The sequence below is a fragment of the Chelonia mydas genome, chromosome 10 (assembly GCF_015237465.2).
Source record: "Chelonia mydas isolate rCheMyd1 chromosome 10, rCheMyd1.pri.v2, whole genome shotgun sequence".
Classification (NCBI taxonomy): Eukaryota; Metazoa; Chordata; order Testudines; family Cheloniidae; genus Chelonia; species Chelonia mydas.
In genome coordinates this window covers 8,327,135-8,340,800 of record NC_051250.2, presented here as the reverse complement: position 1 = coordinate 8,340,800, position 13,666 = coordinate 8,327,135, and the positions used below count along the sequence as shown (strand labels likewise).

At 41.2% G+C, this 13,666-nt stretch overlaps 1 protein-coding gene across 7 annotated transcripts in view; it reads left to right on the top strand.

The window, feature by feature from the left end:
* Nucleotides 1-13,666, top strand: part of USP22 (ubiquitin specific peptidase 22) — a 192,589-nt gene that overhangs the window by 80,254 nt on the left and 98,669 nt on the right. The window contains exon 2 of one of the 7 annotated variants that reach the window (XM_037911668.1): nucleotides 9,116-9,231. The exons of the other annotated variants lie outside the window; for them this stretch is intronic. The gene's annotated coding sequence lies outside the window, so the exon portion shown is untranslated. The remainder of the gene's footprint in view (nucleotides 1-9,115; nucleotides 9,232-13,666) is intronic. 7 annotated transcript variants of the gene reach the window in all.

Below are 13,666 nucleotides of genomic sequence, written 5' to 3'. Positions count from 1 at the left end.
GCTAAAATTATGAAGGAAAAAAAACTCTGCAGTAACTGTTCTTGTTTTTAAGTTTAAAAAACAGTGTTTGTTTTTTATTGGTATTTCAGTTTTTATCTTTAATTTCTTACTACCGAATATAAATATGTGATTGTCTAACATTTTAAAATGAAATGTCAAATTGATATTTATCATTACTTCCACAGTGAAAATTAATGTGGTTATGTTCAGAAAAATTAGTCTCTTAGATTAAAAACAAAACAGGTTTCAGCGCTTCTGTCCTGGCCTGATTTAGTCATGTAGTTAGATTAACAATAAGAAAATTGTTCAGCTGCTGTCAGAAGTGTAAAGCTGATAGTAGAAGAGCTTTCCCTCATTCTACTTCAGAAGCAGCAGCAAAATGCCCATGAAGCTCAGATTCTGCAGCCTTCGCTCTTGGGTAATCTAGAAGACTAAAAATCCACACTTATTTTTAGATAACAAGCTGTGTTTGTAATCATGGTAGTTAAGAATGTTGTTTTGATTTTCTAAATTGAGTGAATGTGACATTGGAATATCAAGATCCAACTTTTCAGGGTTCGTTTTCTAACTATAACCACTCTCAAAAATGGATAATCTTTTGTGGGTTCTTTCCCAAATGAAAAGGCGTAATTTTAGTCAAAAAGTATTGGATTCCACGTGCCAGACAACACTCAAATCCGTTTGAACAAAACTTTATGAAAAAGTGAGGCAGTGGAAAATCAGTTTTTTAGAAGCTTTAACCTGAAGTCTCAGTGAATTTGGCATATTTAAGATCAGTTTGTAACAGTGTATTTTCCCCTTTTATGAACATGGGCAGAAAGAAAGAAAATTATAGGGATGAAGGAAGCCAGGTAGCCCATGGGGGTCCATGCACTGCCCTAAAAAATGTTTGCTGCCCTCTTTCAAGACCTAGTGATCTTCTCCACCACTAAGATTCTAGTTATATTGGACTGTGAAGTTACTGCAGGTTTCCCTGCACCATAGTTACAGTCGTTCTATTGGAGGTGTGCATTACAATGAGATACTATTCTCCTGAAGCAGGACTACCCAAAAAGAGGTCCTTTGCCTTATATTTACCTTACTTCATTCAGACCAAGAAACTATCTTGTAAGATCCAACCTGACTAATTGACACTGAGTGTTGAACCTCAGTATCTAGATTTCAACAGACTAGTACAATGCATGACCAGCTGCTTTTGGGCAAAGGTAAGAAAAATCTGTATTTTTTTTAAAAGAATCTAGGACTTTCATGTTGTGCACCAGCAAAACTGATGCAATCCTCACTGATTCTGACATATTCCATTTGCACAGTGAACTTCTATTGATTTTTGAAGAGGAAAAGAACATTGAATTCTCCTAGATCCTTAGTGGCCTTTCTGTATTTATCAGAAGAGCACAGCTTTTTGTTTAAAATGAAAAATAAATTCATAAGTAGAATTATCTTTATAACTGCCCTTATCCTTTAGGATTTAAGTACTTCAAGAAAGGAGGCAGATTTAGGGAGCAGAGATTAGCTGTAGAGGCATGCAAAATGTGCTAACACCCTTGCATAAAAATATGTATAATATATGTAATTATGTCATGAGACTAGTTTTGAGTCAGCTGACATTATAAGGAAATAAAGCTATGGAGAACTTCTTCATTGTAAATAATGGGTTAAAATATTTTGAATGTTATGTATTTGCTGTTAAATACTTTTTATTGGACCAACTTCTGTTGGTGAGAGAGACAAGCTTCAGAGCCTACACAGCGCTCTTTTTAAGGTGACCTGAAGAGGAGCTCTGTGTAAGTGTGAAAGCTTGTCTCTTTCACCAATAGAAGTTGGTCCAATAAACGGTATTACCTCATCCACCTTGTCTCTCTAATATCCTGGGACCAACACAAGTACAACAACACAGCATGCAACATGTACTCGTTACATGAGTTATTTCCACCTGCTGCCTTCCTGCCTTCATCATTGTCAAATACTCACCCTGTGAGGATTTTGCAAAGGGTGTGTCATTTTCTCTCTTATAATGGCTTATGCAAATGCCCTACCTGTATGTTTAATAAAACTATTGGTCTGATTGATGTAAATGTTGAAAAGGAGTCACTGGAGGTGGTTTCAAACGTAAAAATATTAAGCCGACATGGTTGAATTATCCATTGTAAACCTTTTGTTCTGCATGGATCCAACATTGGATTCATGTCTAGCATTTTTGATTTAGGGTTTTTTGTGCTCATATGTGTGATATACCTATTTCAAGATTTTAAACTAACAGCTTAATTTTATTGGTGGTAGAATTACAGGAGTGTAAAATAATTGAAATTGAGAATATTTCCTATAACACAATCAATAAACAACTCTTAAAAATAATTTTACAAATGGTATTCCAAGATAACTAATTTCATGTCCTTAACATGCTGTATAGCAAATTACTATATAGGGTTAATAATTGAGGGGGAAGGAAATTTAAAATGTACAGGCAATGGAGGAAAGAAGTTTTTGCTAAGAGTCTAAATCAGATAAAAAGGCAGAGGGACAGGCACTTGATGGCTGTTCCAGATGGTATGAGCTATGCAGCATAAAGGCTTGAGCATCAGTACTGGTGAGATGATGTGAAGGGACAGAGAAGAATTGAGGAAACTCTTCCTAAAGGATTAGAGTGGGGTTCTTGGGGTGGATTGGAGCAACTCCATGGGGTTATTAATTTTAAAAAAACCTACATGCAGACCTGGAAGACACAGACAGACAATAAGTAATTGACCATCTAGAGTTTTGAAGTCAGTCTTTTAAAAAACAAACAAAATGGCGGCTTACTTTTCTTAAAGCCAAAACTGAAAGAATCAAGCTAGAAAGACCTTTTTGATTAGGACCATCACCTGAGGGCACAAAAATAAGATATTGTAAGGGTCTGTATGTTTTGCGATAAACAAAACATCCTGGAATCTGTGAGAGTTATCAAAAATTTAAAAGGAAAGCATAAATCAGGGTCATATATCAGAATCACACCCTCTGAGTTCAATAGGAATGAGCTACATTTACAAGAGTAAGGAAGATCCTTCACTCCGCAAACATCAGATTCATTCTTCTCTACCTAACCACTTTTAAACTATTTTATAAAGGACAGAATGTTTTTCTCTTTCCCTCCAGCAAACAATGAAGTATTGAACACTCCAGCAACAGAACCAACTGTGACTTATAAAAACAAAACATTTTGTTTTAAAAATAATTTTTCTTCCTCTGCATCCTTATCTCCCTTGTTACTGTAAAATGCCAAACATATGCTTTGAGAGAGAGTGGGAGAAGAGAGAGAGTGTGTGCGTGTGTGGTAATGTGCTCAGTCCTTTAGAGTTGAGAGAAAGTTTAAGTATGGGTTGACAGAGATTTTAAGTCCCCCAAACCCTAAAAGAACCAAGAATAGTAATTCAGAAATTGGGCCAAACTTCTTGCAGGGACTCTTTGTTTTGGTCACACAGCAACTTCCACAGTAGGATCCTGGTCCATGAATGGGACTCCTGGGTGCTATGGTAATACTACTAATAATAATTAATAAACTGCATACTTTTATTGAATCATAGAAGATTAGGAATGGAAGAGACCTCAGGAAGTCATCTTGTCCAACCCCCTGCTCAAAGCAGAACCAACACCAACTAAATCATCCCAGCCAGGGGTTTGTCAAGCTGGGCCTTAAAAACCTCTAAGGATGGAGATTACACCACCTCCCTAGGTAACCAATTCCAGTGTTTCACAACTCTCCTAGAGACATAGTTTTTCCTAATATCCAGCCTAGACCTCCCCCACTGCAACTTGAGACCATTGCTTCTTGTTCTGTCATCTGCCACCACTGAGAACAGCCTAGCTCCATCCTCTTTGGAACCTCCCTTCAGGTAGTTGAAGGCTGCTATCAAATCCCCCCTCACTCTTCTCTTCTGCAGACTAAATAAGCCCAGTTCCCTCAGCCTCTCCTCGTAAGTCATGTTCCCCAGCCCCCTAATAATTTTCGTTGCCCTCTGCTGGACTCTCTCTCCAGTTTGTCCACATCCTTTCTGTAGTGGGGGGCCCCCCAAAACTGGACGCAATACTCCAGATGTGGCCTCACCAGTGCCAAATAGAGGGAAATAATCACTTCCCTCAGTCTGCTGGCAGTGCTTCTACTAATGCAGCCCAATATGCTGTTAGCCTTCTTGGCAACAAGGACACACTGTTGACTCATATCCAGCTTGTTTTTCACTGTAATCCCCAGGTCCGTTTTTGCAGAACTACCGCTTAGGCAGTCGGTCCCCAGCCTGTCGCAGTGCATGGGATTCTTCCATCCTAAGTGCAGGACTCTGCATGTGTCCTCGATGAACCTCATCAGATTTCTTTTGGCCTAATCCTCCAATTGGTCTCGGTCATTTTGGACCCTATCCCTACCCTCCAGCGTATCTACCTCCCTCCCCCCCCCCCCCCCCCCGGCTTAGTGTCATCCGCAAACTTGCTGATTTTAATGCAGCTGTTGAACAAAACCGGCCCCAGGACTGACCTCTGGGGCATGCCGCTTGATACTGTCTGCCAACTAGACATTGAGCTGTTGATCACTACCCATTGAGCCCAACGATCTAGCCACCTTATAGTCCATTCTATCTAACTTGTAGTCCATTCATCCAATCCATACTTTTAAACTTGCTGGCAAGAATACTGTGGGAGACCATATCAAAAACTAAAGTCAAGATATATCATGTCCACTGCTTTCCTCATATCCACAGAGCCAGTTATCTCATCATAGAAGACAATCCGGTTGGTCAGGCATGACTTGCCCTTGCTGAATCCCTGTTGACTGTTCCTGATCACCTTTCTCTCCTCCAGGTGCTTCAAAATGGATTTCTTGATTTTTATTTTTTTTATTTTTTTCCCCCAGGGACTGAGGTGAGACTGACTGGTCTTCAGTTCCCCGGATTCTCCTTCTTTCCTTTTTTAAAGATGGGCACTATATTTGCCTTTTTCCAATCATCCGGGACCTCCCCTGATTGCCACGACTTTTGAAAGATAATGGCCAATGGCTCTGCAATCACATCAGCCAACTCCCTCAGCACCCTCGGATGCATTAGATCCAGACCCATGGAACTGTGCATGTCCAGCTTTTCTAAATAGTCCTTAATCTGTTCTTTCACCACTGAGGGCTGCTTACCGCCTCCCCAAACCGTGCTGTCCAGTGCAGCAGTCTGGGAGCTGACCTGGTCTGTGAAGACCGAGGCAAAAAAGCATTGAATGCTTCAGCTTTTTCCACATCATCTGTCACTAGGTTGCCTCCCCCATTCAGTAAGGGTCCACACTTTCCCTGACCACCTTCTTGTTACTCTTTAAATCCCTTGCTAGCTGCAACTCCAATTGACCCATTTTGCTAATTCACATGGACACAAATTATAACTACAATCTTTGCTAATAGAATAGGAAATTTACTCCAGTATTATCGTGAAACAAGTACGCCTTATAAAAGCTAGAAAGACAAATTTGAATTTGATACAGAATTTGAACAATGGCAGCACATACTCTATACAGTACCATGGACTTCTCAGTTGAGAAATGTCATGTTTTCCCCCATTTACTTTGATAAGAGGAACAAGACAAGAATGTTCACGTTTATCTTTACTGTTTGACATAATGTTAGAACCACTTATTACCTAAGTAAGATTTCACATACTTAGGTAAATACCTAGATTTATCTCGGTATTAACATTCCAGTTTACTTTAAAAATGCAAAACATAAGTAGTAAAATTCTGATTTAACAGATAAAAGCAGATTTCATGAGATGGGTCAGTCTTGTCTTTTGTGAGAAGAAATTTATGAAAAATGGCATATTTACCCAGAGTCTTTAATAAACAAATGTTTCGTAACAGATTTAAGTACATATTTTTATTAAATAGAATTTAAGGATTTTATATAGCAAATTTTATTCTTAGAGATCAAGGGGGATTTGTTTTTCCTACATTAAATTTTATGTTTAGTAAGCGTACTTAAAGTATTAAACTAAACTGGAAATAAGATACTATAGTTATAATTTCATTCAAATTGAGTAGTGTTTTGCATATCAAATCTATTTAGGAAACTTGCTATGTTGTGCAACAACCAAATATCTTGAAAGGATTAGAAAACCTCTACAAATCTGGAAAAGTATTTTAAAGGGGGAAAATAAAGCAAAATAAATGGCCTTTACTGTGGCTGTGTACCACTAGTCCATAACCCTAATTTTCCTACAGGAACGAATAGTTCAGTATATTAAAAATGGCACAAAAAACTATTTCATTGTTAAGCTTTCCTTACAGAAAATAACTTTATTTATTTTGAAAATAAAGAAAGCAATAATATCCAGGTGTCATACCCCTTATTATTTGCAGGCAGAATACTTTTAATGAAATATTTTATAATCAAAAATTGATCCATGTTATTAGAAACCAGGAAAATGTTTTTATAGTTCAGCATGATGTAACGTATTAAAAGTATAAAAATAGTTCATGTACTAGACCAAAAGTGTGAAAAAAGCTAGAACATTGCCAATTGCACAGGACTCTGCAAAGGTATATAAAAACCTTCACACATTGACAAGTAATGCCCCTGGGAAATCTTACATAAATTATGTGTGTCACCATATTTTATGACATGCGATTTTAATATCAAATATTTATGCTTTTATTTAAAAATGTGTATACATTCACTGTTTTCAGAACCAAAGCTGGCTCAAGCTTGGTTTTGTAATGGCAGTTATTTTTCACGTAGGTATTTCTTGAGATGCTGATGTGCCTCTTGGTAAAATGGGATAGGCAGATTAATAAAACATGGAAGCATGTAACGGTTTCTTGACCTTGTAAAAACCATTCTCTAAACCACTGAACCCACAGCAACTCTCTCTACTTATATACTATGTGGAAACTATTACCTGCCCATGGAACAAATTGCATTTTGCTTCCTGGAAGACAAGGAAACTTTTGAAGACCAATAGTTCTGTGTGTACTGATTACTTCAGAAATCAGCATATTGATTTACTATTTCGTACTGAAGAAAGTTGGTTTAAAATACTGGATCATTCATAGCTGTCTCATTTCTTCTTTTACGCAGCTGTTGTAAGGAAGATTAATTTAGGCTCTAGAAGTCCTAAGAATATTTTAAATAGGGGTGCTGGAACTAGGGATACTGGGGGGTGCGGTAGTACTCTCTGGCTTCAAGTGGTTTCCATCATATACAGGGTGTACAGTTTTTTGTTCAATGGCTTTCAACACCCCACTGTAAAAATTGTTCCAACGGCACTGATTGTAAATATTATATTTTGTAATGGCAATCAAATTTATAAACAAAATTTTAAAATGAGGGCAATATGGAAATGTGTATCTGATTAATTTGATGCTGCTAGTCTTTTGTTGATTGAAGTGGTTGTAATTCTCTGTGAAGATGTGCAGGAAGTTCAGTGTTAACTGAAACATTGAGAGCTGGGATATAGGAAAACGCCAGAGAAGGGAGTTGCAATAGAATGAGGGGAGAACAACATAACTCTACAGTAATGGTGTGTGTGAAGGCATTTCGGGTAGCATTTTAGGCTATGGTGCTACAGTGATGATAGGCTTATTTACTGCCATGAGAGAGGAAAAGAGGGTTGAGTCAAGGGTGGTGCCAGATTTAGAGGGTAAAAGAGGAGGTAGAGAGGATAGAATTGTGCTTGAGGACACTCTTGTTGGCCTGGAGAAGCATATCTGTCTGTGTCAGGGTGTACAAGGTTTAATCTGAGAGAATTTTAAGGTCTGTGGTGAGCCCAGGATTAGATAACTACCCTCAGGGCAGCAGTGCAGATTGCTGTAATAATCTGTATATAAAGGTTTGTACAAGTCTCTTGTGTACAAAAGATTCAGAACTACAGTGCTAAATGAATGATATCAATAACTTACTTCCCTGAATTTTTTTAAGCTTATTTTATAGGTACCATGTAAATATCTTTTATATTGAAAATATCCTAATGTTTGAGAAGAGCCATATTATTAAACTGTTTAAAAGGCACTGTGTCTAACAAATTGCTGCTGATTTATCTGATTATTCTGGAAATCGAAATCTTTCAGGTCTGTGATGCAGAATGCTGAAGTTGTTGGCATCCAGTATAACTAAATACACCTTCTGTTAGTGTTGTTAGACACAAAATGTAGAAGGTGCTTTTAGGGTACTGTCTTGTTTATCACCTGTTATTGCAACTAATGGTGCTATACAGTAGAACAGTACCAAAAAGATAATTTCAGTAGGCCACTGCCCAGAGGACATAGATTGTCTGCAAAAGGGGGAGAGCTGAATTTAACCCATTAAGGGTTCTGTTGCATACAATGGCACAATCATACACAAACATCTTACTCGTAAAGATATTTGAACACGTTAAAATTTCAGAGGGCACGACAGGCTTGTTGGCTTCTAAATTCTGAAGACTGCTTTTTTTAAAGTGCCATTTTCAGTGTTTAGTGTTGCAATTACAGATGAAATCCAATGTAAAAATATTCTTATAGCCGTACTTTTGGCTGTTCCTACTGCTACTGTTTCCATGGGAAAAAGTGTCTGATCGGCAAAAATGGGCTAAATGCTTAACTTCAAAATGAACAGGAATTATTTTAAAGCACTTAGGCCGTGTCTGTGCCATAGGCACTATGGCAGCATAGTTGTGGCGCCATAGCTGTGCCCGGATAAACCCCTTCTGTCGCTGCAGACGAGGTTATCTGTCTCTGTAAGAACACCACGTCCCCAATCCACAGTAGCTGGGTTGATGGAAGCATTCTTGTGCTGACCTAGCTCTATCTACCTCAGAAGTTAGGTTGGCATAACTATGGTGCTCAGAGGTGTAGATTTTTCACACCCCTGAGTTTCCCTAGCTATGTCAACCTACATTTTAAGGGTAGACCAGGCCTTAATGACTTTTTCTGAGCCAGCATTGGTCTCCATGGAGACTAGCAGGAATTGCAGACTTAATCACAGTTCTAAGAAGTTGTGTAGATTTCAGCTGCAACAGCCATCTGAGCACTGAAAAGTGATGTTTTTGTAAATAGGGTATACCTCCAGGCTTTAGGATCCCACAGGAACTTAGCACTCTTACCATGCATTCCTTACTATATCTGTTGTCTGTTTCCCCAGGCATTATGAAGTGGATTATGAAGTCCTGACCAGTGGCTACAGCGATACCTGTACTCTGACTTTTGCCTGCCAATCTAATGCCTCATTTGACAGTACTGTACTTAGAATGTATTAAAGTATGTCCGTTGCTCCTACACAGATAAACAAGAGATAAGACTATGCACAGCAAAAGAAATTTTGCCTTTTATCGTTTTCTGCATTGCATTATATTTAACATAGAGAAAACTAATAGCATAATAATGTGATTAATATTTTCACTAGTCAATGCATTACTTGTGCCATACACAACCTTTAAAAGCTGTATAAGGAGCACCCACTGCTTACCTCCTTATGAAGTTGAAGTTCCTCAGGACAGTATTTTAACTATCCTTTTTTTCTGTGGAAGGCAAGATACCAATTTCAGCACTATTTAATGATGAAATAGGGAATCTTCCGATGTAAACTTTTTTTTTTTTTTTTTTTTTTTAACATAATGCATAGCCATGAGGTTGTGTAGCTGGGGTAGCACCACAAAGATAGCCCCAGAAATGGTGCATGGAAAATTGAGGAGTTGTCAGATAGTTAAAAGGGGCAGAACCCTGTCCTTGCTCTTTGAGGAATTTGAGAAATTAATCCAACAAGGTTAATAGAGTAGATCTCTAATTATTGAAATTCAGCTGTTCAAGAAAAATGATTTCTTCTGTGGACATGGTTATTTCAGGAAGATTTTGGAAGGAAATGAAGAATGAAAAGGGGGTTTTATGGTAGCAGTCTAATGCTTTTGGAATTCTTGGCTTTAACATTGTTTTATCCCATTTCACAAAAGATTTTTCTCTTCACTTCCATTTCTAAAGGCAAATGCATAATAACTTACACCTGAGTCTGAGGACTGACAAAAGATGATTTCCAGCAATGTCTCTAACAGGGGGAGGAAGAGAGAGTTTTCATTGAAATTAATTGAGAGATTAATGTTAGCACTCTCTTTGATCAGTACTGAAAATACCAAATATCAAACTAAGTCTTAGTACCTCTCTCAAGCAATAATTGGAATTTTCTGTTGCTTTTGCATTCTGATTAACTGTCTGGGGGGATAGAGGTTTTGAATTCTAGAACCATGGATTTGAGGGAAGAATTATATTTTAAAGTGTGTGGAAAAGTTTAAAAAAGATCAAAAGAAGAGCGGGGAGGGTAATAAATAATATAATGGGTTAACTCTTTACCTTCTGATCATGGCTGTGATCACATGTGAACATAAATCTGGTTTCAACTTACTATTTTGTGGCTATTTCTATATATCAAAGTGCCACAATGTAATTTTTGGTGCAAGTGGCAGCCTACACAAAGGCTCAGGACTTGGACAATAGCTGAAGAGTTAAGCCTGATGTCAGGACTATGGTGCATTAGCAAAAAGGTTGAAGGAACACTTGAATATTGCCTGTCCATTTAAAAAGTAAATGCTACTTCAAACATACTTGATTTCTGAGTTGAAAATCAGGTCATGTTAGAACATATTCATTATTTAACAAGTTACATGGTTTTTGTTGAGAGTGTTAAGAGTAGCAAGTAGAATAAGCTTACGTAAGGCTGGGGCCCATGAAGATGTGTGTAGGGGGGGCTGTAAGTTTGGAGGGGCAGCTCAATCTTGAAAGGGTTTAATCAAAAGAAAAAGATCTTGCTTCATTCTCATTGTTTACAAAACAACTGTCTCTTAAAATGGATATACTGGTTGTGTGTCTACATGTTACATACATTTTCTTTTAATGTAGATCTTTTGTAGTTTGCAGTCATGAACGAGGAAATAGCAGGTTTTTGGTTGCCTGTGCAACTTTAATTCTGCCCCTTCGTGCATCCAGCCTGTGGACTGAATAAGGCAGGGGTCGAGTGGAAACAATACTATTTAACAATGTAATTAAAGTTTGTATAATGAGGCTGCATGAGGGGCCATAATTAAAATTGATCTCAGCGCAATGTGTGTTGGTGATGCTGTAGTGGCCAGCCCACCTCTTTAGAATATTCATGTTCAGTTGTAATTTTGCAAACTGCCAAGTGTTGTACAGTTATGCAACACAATCTGGTATCCCAGGAACTCATTCCTGCAATGAAGACTGAATCTTACGCAGTTGACAAAGATGTGGGGAAAGCTGCAGGCATTTGTCTGCAGTTGTGCCTCTTGGCCACCAGGAACTGCTGTGGCTCTGAACAAGTGGACAGGTGCCATTTCTCTTGCTGGATCCCAGCCGGGAATGATTACTCAGGAGGAGGCAGAGGCAGCCTGTCACGGGGTGCACAGCTGGCCCCTCTTCTTCTGGGCCTGGGTGCCCTCCTAAATAAATCCAGGGAGACTTCAGCTCTGTGCCGCACCAGTGTCCTTTATTCTTTAAGTGTTTTCCCACCACCAGTGTCCAACTATATACAATCCTTACAGGTATCTTGCCTACCACAGGCTGGGTCAGTAACCAACTAGAGGGCTTCCACTTCCCTCCCTGCCTGACTTCTCTCTCTCTCTGGCTGCCTCCCTCCTTCTGGCTCCTTCCCAGCTGTTGTAGCTCCTGTCTATCAGGCTGGCAGTTGTTGCCAATCAGCAGACATAAGGCTTTTCAGCCCGCCCCAATCTATCCCCCTTGATTGGGACTGGTGTGGCAGGGGCTGATTAGGTGTGTTTGCAGCAGCATCAGCACCCTGCCACAAACCTCCCTCCCCTTAAGCTCCTGTCAGGCATGGCCTTGCTCAGCTCACCTCCCTCTGCCTGGGAAGTTATTCTGGGGAAGCCCCTTTTGCCCACCTCATGGGGTCCCTGGGCCTATCCTTGTGGGGTTCACTCATCCCCCACCTACAGAAGGTACACTGGGAAGGGGATGGGCTGCCTCAGAAGTCTGTGGCAGTCCAGAGGTCCTCGCACCAGTCACAGCCTAAGATGTGTCATCCTAGCTGTTCCCCTTTCCTCTCTGGTGGGGGACTAGGGCTGGGGCAGACCTCACCCAGGCTGCTGAGTGTCTTAGGTTCTGGTTCCCAGCCCAGCAAAGTTCGGTCCTCCCTGTCTGGTGGTCCCACCTTCAGGTCTTCCTTAGGCCACTCCCCCTGTGCACCTGGGGTCTCCTCCCCTGTGTATTCTAGTGCAGGGTGCTCCTTTGGTCCCCCTTCTTCTACTCCTGTGCAGTCTCTTTTCTGGTTATGTTGTCTAGGGTCTAGATCCCCTTCTCCCTGGGGCCGTAGGTTCTCCCCCTCCCTGGGGTCCACCCCTGTAGGGGTCTCCTCCCCTGCTTTGGGTTACTTCCCCCTCTTTCTTCCAGTGGGTCTCTTCCCCCTGCCTTCCTTCCCTTTAGGGACAGGTGGCCAGTCCATCCCTAGGACTACGAGGTAGGGTAACCCCTCTATTACCTCCACCCATTTCCAGGTGAACCTGCCCCAAACCTCTAGGGGCACCTGGGCACGGGACAATACTCCCTATCCCCATGGATGCATTTGAGTGTTGTCTTCTTTTCAGGGATAAGCCAGTGTGGCTTTACCAACCTCCACTGCACGTGTGAGCAGACCAAGGCTGTGTCTGCCTCTGGGGCTTTCTCCCCAACCTCATGGGGATGGTAGCCAAACCACACCTCTTCTTTCACTCCCCCCCCCCCCCCTCAGTCCAGCCACAGAACTCAGTTACGCCACATTCCATCACTGGGAAACCCCAGCTTTTATGTCACAGCCACCCACAACACCAGCATACAAGCTGTCCTGGGCAACAAGGGGCTCCCTTTGTCTCTTCTCTGCACACTCTTTCCTGGGGTGGGGGGAGGGTTTCTTCCCTTCGTCTGGGTCCCGAAGTATCCAACTTTCCCTTGGAGGGAAGTCTCCTTCTGCATACTCCTCCATCAGCTTGACTGCGGCCTGTACCGTGTCTGGCTGGTGTCATCAGACCCAGACTCACATACACTCTGGGAGGCCCTGCACAAAATGTTCCAGTATCACCTGGTCCATGATCTGCCCCACCGTTTGGATGTCAGGACGCAACCACTGCGTGCCCCAGTCTGTCAATTTCTGGGTGAAGGCCCGGTGCCGCATGCCCCCCATCCACCTGGCAGACCTAAATTTCTGTCTATACTTATCAGATGAAAGCCACATCCGGCCTAGGACAGTCACCTTCACAGTGTCATACTCCCTGGATTGTGCATCAGTCAGGGCCATATACGCAGCTTGTGTCTCGCAGGTGTGATATGAGGCTAGCCATAGGGCCCAGGTTGCCCTGTCCCATCCAGCACCCATGGCCACTCACTCAAAGGTGCAGAGGAAGGCATCGGGGTTGTTGGGGGCCCATTTTACAAAGGCCCAGCCTTGTAATGTGGGTGCCGTCTCCCCCTGAGGAACTCACCAGTTTCTGCAGGAGTTGTTTCTGCACCCCCACCTGCTCCTTAATAAAGTCCTGTAAAGTCCTCTGCTCCTCAGCCTGCCAGGCGAGTAGAGCCTTTCTCTCCCTCTGGTGGGGTTGCTGGAAGGCCTGCAGCATCTTCTGCATCTCCTCCAGCTGCTGAGTCAGCCATTGCAGGGTTCCCTTCATCTCCGGGTTGCCAAACTGTAGCTCAGGCACAA